Source organism: Salvia splendens, chromosome 6 (genome assembly GCF_004379255.2).
Source record: "Salvia splendens isolate huo1 chromosome 6, SspV2, whole genome shotgun sequence".
Lineage (NCBI taxonomy): Eukaryota > Viridiplantae > Streptophyta > Magnoliopsida > Lamiales > Lamiaceae > Salvia > Salvia splendens.
Window position 1 is genome coordinate 9,315,561 of NC_056037.1, and position 9,466 is coordinate 9,325,026.

The window sequence follows — 9,466 nt, forward strand, 5'->3', positions numbered from 1 at the left end:
CTATACACTCATTCCTTAATCTCCGAGCCGAAAAGGAAATGAGCGAGTAGCCCGGGACGGAGGGAGTAATACACAATATTAAAAACTAGTATTAAACTCTATGTATAATTATAAACTCCTATATTGTAAAATATTAGTGATTGTAAAAATATAATTAAAATATAAGAAATATATTATAATTAACAATTTCTTAAAAGAATATAAAATTAAAATGAATTATCTTAAAAGAATACAAAATTAAAATAAATTATTAGTTTCGGTGGAAAAAGAATTTCAGATTTAATGTATAAGGATAATTAATGTTCATAATATTTCAAAATGACCATGTGGTGGAGTGGTAAAGAAGTTGGTATTTAGAGATGAGGTCATGTGTAGCAACAACAAATTTTTAAAAAATATTTTGAAAAAGTGAAAAATCTGTTTCCGGTGCACGGTCGGACCGGTCGGTTCCACCGGTTCACGGCGATTCAATGTGCTAGTGGTTTTTAGAGGTGAACCGGACCGGACTGTCTGGCGGTTTGCGGTCAAACCGACCGGTCCGGTCCGATTTTTAAAACACTGATTGGAATTATTGTGATTGCTTAGCAACTTAGCTTCCACGATATTTCCCCTTTGGAAATATTATATCACGGCCCTACTTGCGAATATCCAATTTACGTTTCAAAGTCACTAATGATAAAAACAATAGTATTTCCTTGATTAAATTATACGAAGTGCAACTATATACTAATAGAAATTATTGCTATAAGTGAAGGCACAGTTTACACATCAAGAACACTAGCACCCAAAAAAATGGTGTTGCCTAATGCTGTAGATCCCAGCCAAGAGCTTCTGGATGCTCAATCTCATGTTTGGAATCTCATATTCAGCTACATAAGCTCAATGTCCCTTAAATCCGCGATTCAGTTAGGCATACCCGATGTCATCCACAAACACAACAAGCCTATCACACTTTGTGAATTGGCCAACGCCCTCTCCATAAAGCCAAATCCCCCGCCCTCTTTCGCCTTATGCGAATTCTTGTCCATTCCAAGATCTTCGACAAGGTTAGCATCTCTAAAGACGGGGGCGAGGACGAGGACGAGGACGAGGAAGTGGCCTATTCACTCACAAGTGCTTCGCGTCTCTTGCTGAGAGAAGAGCCCTTGAGCTTCGCCCCTTTCGCGCTCGCCATGATTGATCCCATCTTAGCGGATCCGTTCCATCAAGTGACCGAATGGTTTAAAGATGAATGCACATCTCCATTCTCTACCAGAAATGGGAGGTGTTTATTTGAATTTATAGGAAACGATAGTGTTTTTAATCAAGTGTTCAATGAAGGAATGGCGAGTGATGCGAGGTTTGTGGGAAGCATACTTGTGGATAAATGCAAGCATGTTTTTGAGGGTTTGACAACTTTGGTGGATGTGGGTGGTGGCACTGGCACTGTGGCAAAGGTCGTTGCAGACACCTTTCCCGGCTTGAAATGCGTGGTGCTCGAGCTCCCCCACGTGGTTGCCGGGCTTGAGGGATCTGAGAATCTGAGCTTTGTTAGTGCAGACATGTTTGAGTTCATTCCACCAGCTGATGCACTTTTCTTCAAAGTATGTTATTTCAATATAGTATATATATATATATATATATATATATATATATATATATATATATGTGTATCTTTTAGTAAATCTTAATTGCAATTTTTAAAATTAACCCTTGTAGTACTAATTAACAGTGGATATTCCATGACTGGAGCGATGAAGATTGTATTAAGATTTTGGAAAGATGCAAAGAAGCAATAATTTCAAGCAAGAAGAAAGGTGGAAAAGTGATTATAGTGGAAATGGTAGTGGATTGTCAGAAACAAGAAGATGAGGGCATTGAAACACAGCTGTGTATGGATATGTTGATGATGACTGTGACTACTGGAAAAGAGAGAAGTGAGAAAGAGTGGGCTAAGCTCTTTCATGCAGCTGGCTTCCCAAATTACAAGATCACTCCTATCTTAGGGTTGAGGTCTGTAATCGAGGTATTTCTGTTATGATTAATTATTACTGTTAATTTTTTATTTCTGTATTCCATTGAACTGGTCCATGTTGTGTCTGGATACATGTTATTGTGCCTTTTAATTTTAAATTGTGGGGATTGCCGTTTGGACATGTTAACGTGCCTTTCAATTTTAAATTGTGGTGATGTGTCCTTCTTAATAAAACTTTGTGGTGATGCTTATGTAGATTGGTGGAATATTACTGACAGTGATGTCTAAAATGGAAATAATTTTTTATTTTTATTCAATTAACTTTTATACTCCTATATTTAATAAATTTAACAAGGGACAATTCATGAGAGTATATATTCTGCAACGGTGGTCACATTATGTTGGATTTAGCGGCTGGCCGCTGGCTGGTGAGTGCTTCTTGAGTTGGTGTTGGCCAACTGCCAATATTTAAAAAATACACTTGCTTTTTTTTTGTTCATCGAGTATAGGATATTGATAGAATTTATTTGGGGAAAATTAAGATAGATGCATTTCGTATGTTAATTAAGTGATTATAATTTATAGTATGAATTAAGAAAAAGATTTGAAAGTAAATAAATGGAAGTTACAAATACAGATTAAAGAAAAAGATTTGAAAGTAAATAAATGGAAGTTACAAATACAGATTAATCTCATATCTTTATATTTCATATATTTATTTCATTTTCAGAGAGACCGTGTAGCGTTGCTTGGTAAAATATTCTATAAATTATACTCCCCCTCCGTCCCCAAAGAATATACACTTTGGGTTCAACACGAGTTTTAATACAAAATTAATAAAGTAAGAGGATGTTAGAGAGAAAGAGTAAATAAAGTATTGTTAGTGGAGAATGAGTCTCATCTCATTAGAGAAAAAAAGTTTCCAAAATTAGACGGTGCATATTCTTATGGGACGAACTAAAAATGGAATATTGCATATTTTCATGGGACGGAGGGAGTAATATTTTATTAATCTAATATTTCGTTACTTTATGTAGCAATGTCAGACCTTTCTTTAGTTTATGTTGCAATGTCAGACCTTTCAATTGTAAATTGTACTAATTAACAAGGACACGTGATCATTTTGTATTACAAGGAGAATTCGAGTTAAGTGTATTTGTCTGTATACAGGTTATTTTTTAATATATTTTCTTCTATCAAAATGATCTATCATTTGTGGTGATACATTTAAACACTAATAAGAATTTTGTATGACAATTTAATTATGTGGTGATACACGTGTATTTTTGTGGTGCTTTATTTGTAGCAATAGCTGCCCTGCCCTCAACCAACGAAACAAACTGGTTACATACATACACTTTCAACGATTTACACATCAGGATCGTCATGTTAGGCTGAGATTTTTTAGCTTAATTGAGAATTGAGATTCATTTTCAGCTACTCATCCACAACATTTTAGAAATGTCACCTGCAAGTAGATTATGTCAACTCGGGGGTATTATCGTCAATAGCATGCATATCAAATGTCAATAGCCTGCACATCAAATGTCAACAACTTATAGTTGACATTATATGTGTATAGTTGACATGAATTGTATACATGTTGACATTATATGTGTGTAGTTGACATGGATTGTATATGTAGTTGACATGGATTGTACACATAATTGACAGTATATGTGTGTAGTTGACATGAATTATATATGTAGTTGACATTACATGTGTGTAGTTGACATGAATTGTATATGTAGATGACAAAAATTTTTTAAAAAAAATAGACTTAAAAAAAAGTATTTATTAAATAAAATGTACTATGAAATTATCATTCTGCCCTTTCATAATTAATTAATCTAAAAATATTTTCCATGTGGCAAATTCTGGACCACTCATTTAATAAAAATGAGTGGCTGATAATGCATCTCAATCCTCAATTAGGCTAAAAAATCTCAATTGATCACAACCCTTACACATCATATACATTTATATATAGGGGTGTGTTAAGGTTCTTCGCAGCTTTTCAGTCCAAGCTTCTTTTTAATCACAACTCTTGGATCCTTGAATTGGATGGTTGTGATGATCTGCATTATTAGTCGGTGTGCATTATTCAACTGAAAATCTGCATTATTACACTATAATGGTGCATTATTAGTCGGTGTGCATTATTCAACTAAAAATCTGCATTATTAAATGACACGTGGCATCAATCTAACCGTCGGATGACAAAATCGTGGGGCTGAGATTAAAAAGAACAATAAAACAAAAGGTACAAAAAGGAAATGAATATATCCCCATATAGTCCTATTATTCACAAATCCACTCTTAAAGACCGAACCACCGAACCATACCAAATTAGGGTTTTTAGATCTAGTTTTTTATGGATGAGAGACACAAATTTATCAATTATTTTCGCCTTCATCACGAGCCTATTTTAATTCATCCGAAGGTAAATAAGTCATACTAACATGTTACGAAGATTTAACTTCATTCCAGTAGGTTTTTAATTCATTCCAGTAGGATTATTACTTCATTCCAGTACGTAAATGCGATTTCGCCGTCGCATGCCGTTCTTTCCCTCTACAATATCTATCACCATCGCCACAACGATGATATGGTATAATAAACACATGGAATGATGTAATAAATTATTGGAATGAAGTATGTGTAGAAGCATTTGAAGTCCTACTGGAATGAAGTAAAAATCTTATCCAATGAAGTAATAACGTTTCTGAATGAAGTAATAAACGCACTTGAATAAATGGCATTTTTTAATGTAAATAAAGTAAAAACTCAGGTCAATAAATTCAAATGAAACATATGTTGAATCATTTCAAAACCTACTGGAAGAAAGTAAAAACATGTTGTAGTTTCAAGGTATTACGTACGGAATGAAGTAATAAACTTATACAATGAAGTAAAATGAGCTTGTAATGAAGACCGAAAAATTTACACAGCAGCACATCACATCAAATAAACCAGATCTAATGGCCCAGATTTGGTCTCTAGTTCGGTATTTAAAATTGGTTCGACATTGATCACAACTCTAACCCCATATATATATATATATATATATATATATATATATAGGACTGTGATCAATACCAAACCAGTCTTAAACCTTAAACGCCGAACAACATCATTATAAGCCAACCTGGAGTTCATTATAATGAACTAATAACAAACTTATAATGAACTTCAGATCATTATATTATGCTAGATGATGTTATATATATATATATAGGGTTTTGATCTATGCAAAACTGGATTTAAATACAGAAACGCAGAACAATATCATAATTAGGGCACTTTTAGGTCATAATTAGGTAATTTGTAGGTCATGCTAACAAAGCATGACCTAAAACGATCTTAGTATGACATTAAATCTAAATATTATAATATGACCTAAAATTGCTTAATTATGACATTCCGTGTTTTTGGTTAATTATTGACCATTAGATCATCTAATCCTAGGGCTGAGATTTGGTCTGCATTTCTGGATTTAAACACATACTTATTTTGATCATCTCCCTATATATATATATATATATATATATATATATATATATATATATATATTATATGAATTCAAAAATATGAAGAATTTAAATAGGGCATGGTGCATATAGTAGTAGAAGAAACGGGAACACAATAACTAAGGAAAAACCTCTATAACAGAATTTAAATATTTTCCATGTGGCAAATTCTGGACCACTCATTTAATAAAAATGAGTGGCTGATAATGCATCTCAATCCTCAATTAGGCTAAAAAATCTCAATTGATCACAACCCTTACACATCATATACATACATATATATATATATAGGGGTGTGTTAAGGTTCTTCGCAGTTTTTCAGTCCAAGCTTCTTTTTAATCACAACCCTTGGATCCTTGAATTGGATGATTGTGATGATCTGCATTATTAGTCGGTGTGGATTATTCAACTGAAAATCTGCATTATTACACTATAATAGCTGCCCGGCCATCAACCAACGAAGCAAATTGATTACATACATACACTTTAAACGATTTACACATCAGAATCATCCTGTAAGGTTGAAATTTTTTAGCTTAATTGAGAGTTGAGATGCATTTTCAGCCACTCATCTACAACATTTTCGAAATGTCAACTGCAAGTAAATTATGTCAACTCGAGGGTATTATCGTCAATAGCATGCATATAATTAAATTTAATGATTAAAACCACCAATTTAGGCCATAGGAAGTAGGAAATCAACGGCAGAGGTGAAGAAGAAAATAGGAGAAAATATAGGAAAAAGAAATGAATATATATATATATATATTATATGAATTCAAAAATATGAAGAATTTAAATAGGGCATGGTGCATATAGTAGTAGAAGAAACAGGAACACAATAACTAAGGAAAAACCTCTATAACAGACCTTAATCCTAAGGGAGTGATATTATATTTTTGGAATCCAGAAGTATAGAAGAGGTTGGCCCACTCTTTCTCACTTCTTTCTTTCCCTGTAACCTCAGCCATCATCATACCATCAAAAAGGAGCTTTGATTCAGTTGTTTTATCATCTTCTCCTTTATCACCCACAATTATATCCACAATAATCACCTTCTTTCCATTCTTCTTACTCCCCGCTATGGCTTCTTTACATTTCTTTAGTATTCTAACACATTCTTCGTCATTCCAGTCATGCAAAATCCACTGCCAATCAACCACCAATTACTTAATATATAGCTATTTGATACTGAAATCTAGGTTTCCGATCTGGTTTCGTGTTTCTTTGTACAAATTTGGAAGAAGGAAGATGAAATTAAATAACACTAGGGATGTCAATGTAACCCGTAACCCGTGGGCTGACCCGAATAGCCCGCCAAATTTATAGGGTTAGTGTTGGAAATTTCTAGCCCGATAAAATCAAAACCCGATTAGCCCGTACCCGATTAACCCGCAACCCATTAGGGCCAGACCCGAAAACCCGACGGGCTGGCCCGAAAACCCGATAAAATTTCTGTTATTCTATTTTTTTACTCCTAATTCGACATTTCATTGATTAATTTTAACTAAAAAATAACTTTCAATTTTATATTAAATATACAAATTATATATTGAATTTTTATTAATATAATAATTGATAAATAAATTAAAAACTTCAAATTCACAAAAAAAATATTTAAATTTCTAAAACACGCATTAAAATTCTACGAAATATCTCAAATATTAGTATTTGATCATGTTTATGATTGAGTTTAAGCATATATCTCAAATATATCATAATTAAATATTTTACATTGTATGAATATTAGTAATTTTAATCATTATTTATTGGATTGATCGCATGTTAATATTATCGGTAGCAACCCGATTAACCCGCTGGGCTAGCCCGACACCCGAGCTTTTAGGGTTAGGGCTGAGCTTTTATAACCCGAAAGAAATCACAACCCGATTAGCCCGCACCCGATTGACCCGCAACCCGAGTAGGGTTGGCTCGAAACCCGACGGGCCGGCCCGATTGACATCCCTAGTTAACACCATTATTTATCAACTTTCACAAAATAAAACTCAAATATCAGGCTCAATTTGATTTAAGAAATGTAATAAAAAGTTAATGGAAAAAAGATAGAGGAAAGCAGATCCTGCTTTTATAATCGAAATAGTTTTATAAAAAAATGCGAGTGAAATAAAGTTAGTAAAATGTGAGATCTATTATCAAAAGTATTAAAAAAGCAAATGAAATATTTATTAGTTGGTGGATGAAAATGGCAAAGTGAGACGATTATTAATGGACATAGGTAGAAACTTGATTTATTTGCACAATAAATAAATAGGAGTAAATTATGTTGCATTTGTGAAGTTCAAAAACAAAAAAATTACCATTAATCCCAAATAAAATGAGATCCCATACCTTGAGAAAAACTGCATCTGCATTCGGAATGAACTGAAACATGTCCCCACCAACAAAGCTCAACTTGTCAGACCCTTCCAAGCCAGCAACAACATGTGGTAGATCCAGCACAACACATTTCAAGCCCGGGAAGGCGGCCCCCACGCCTCTCGCCACGATACCCGTGCCACCTCCGACGTCCACCATCATTTCCAGCCCTTCGAAAACTTGCTTGCATTCTTGAACAAGTATGCTAGTCACAAGTCTTGCATCAGTCGCCATTGCCTCGTTAAACAGTTGATTGAAGCTTTGCTCGACCCGAGCATACTCCCAAACATTTCTCCCATTTTAGTGAAAAATGGAGAGGGGTTATCGTCGCCAAACCATTCACTCACATGATGGAATGGATCGACGAAGGTGGGGTCGATCATGGCGACTACAAAAGTCGCCATGCTCAAGGGCTCGTCTTTCACAAGGAAACGAGAAGCAAGTGTGAGACAATAAGCCTCTTCCTCTTCCTTGTCCTCGTCCTCAGACAAGGCCTTGACCTTGTCAAAGAACTTGGAATGGACTAGAATCCGCATTAGACGAAAAAGGCCGTTGGATTTGGTGTTGTTGATGGAGAGGGCATCGGCTAGTTGGGAAAGCGTCATAGGGGCGCCGTGTTTGTGGATGGCGTCGGGTATGCCTAATTGAACCGCACATTTTAGGGACATCGAGTTTATGTAGTTGAAAGTGTGGCTCCAGACATGAGCTTGGGCGTCGAGGAGATCTTGTGTAGACTCTAAGCCATTAAGGAATGCCATTTTTGTGGAAGGAGTTGATAATACTTTTTTCATGTGATAATGTGAAATAATTGTCTTTTGCTAGCTCTATTTATAGGAGGAGAAACATTATTTGATTTGATGGGGGTAGATTGATATATATGCTTGAAATTGGAAGTTTCATATAATCAAGAGTTTAAGTAAGATATATCCTTTGGGAAGAAAGAGTGCATGATTACTTCATTATTGCTTGAACTTTACCAACAGGTTGATTGGGCTACAGGAATTGCATGATTCATGATAATAGTAGTATTATTGGGCTTCATAAATCAAGTGATTTATTAAAATATTGTTTGTAATTTGGCGGTAGGGAATGGTGAGGTTTGAAGTATTTGTTGCCAGAGGACGTAGTACTGTTTGGTGTCCGGTCAATATCAAAGGCAATTCACATTAAAGGAGTAAGAAAATTGTGTTATGTGAGTTAAGTAAAGGGAGAATAAAGTGGAAAATTAAAAAGGTAGAGAGATGAAAAGAGAATAAAGTAAGATAGAGTAAAGTAGGTGTGGAGAAATGTGTTAACTTTTACTAAAAAGATAAATTACTCTATTATTATGGAACGTACCAAAATGACAAAATGACTCTATTACTATGGAACGGAGGGAGTACTACTTAATACATTCCCCTTTTTCTTTTATTTTTATTTCTTTTATTTTTCATATTAAAATACTTATAAATTGTACAACTATTAAGTAATAAATATTTGTTTTTATACCGATGAAGTACTAAAAATATTATGAAATTAAATATTATATATCTACATAGTATATTACTCCCTTCGAACCCGCAAGAATGTACAATTTTTTTAGTCCATCCCACATAAATATGCACTT

The 9,466-nt window shown here is 34.2% G+C and overlaps 2 pseudogenes; one reads left to right on the plus strand and one right to left on the minus strand.

Annotated features, from left to right (window-relative positions):
• The first annotated feature begins 731 nt into the window (after positions 1-731).
• LOC121809244 lies at positions 732-2,135 on the plus strand (annotated as a pseudogene).
• Positions 2,136-6,209: 4,074 nt separating this feature from the next.
• On the minus strand, positions 6,210-8,828 carry LOC121809243 (annotated as a pseudogene).
• Positions 8,829-9,466: the final 638 nt, after the last annotated feature.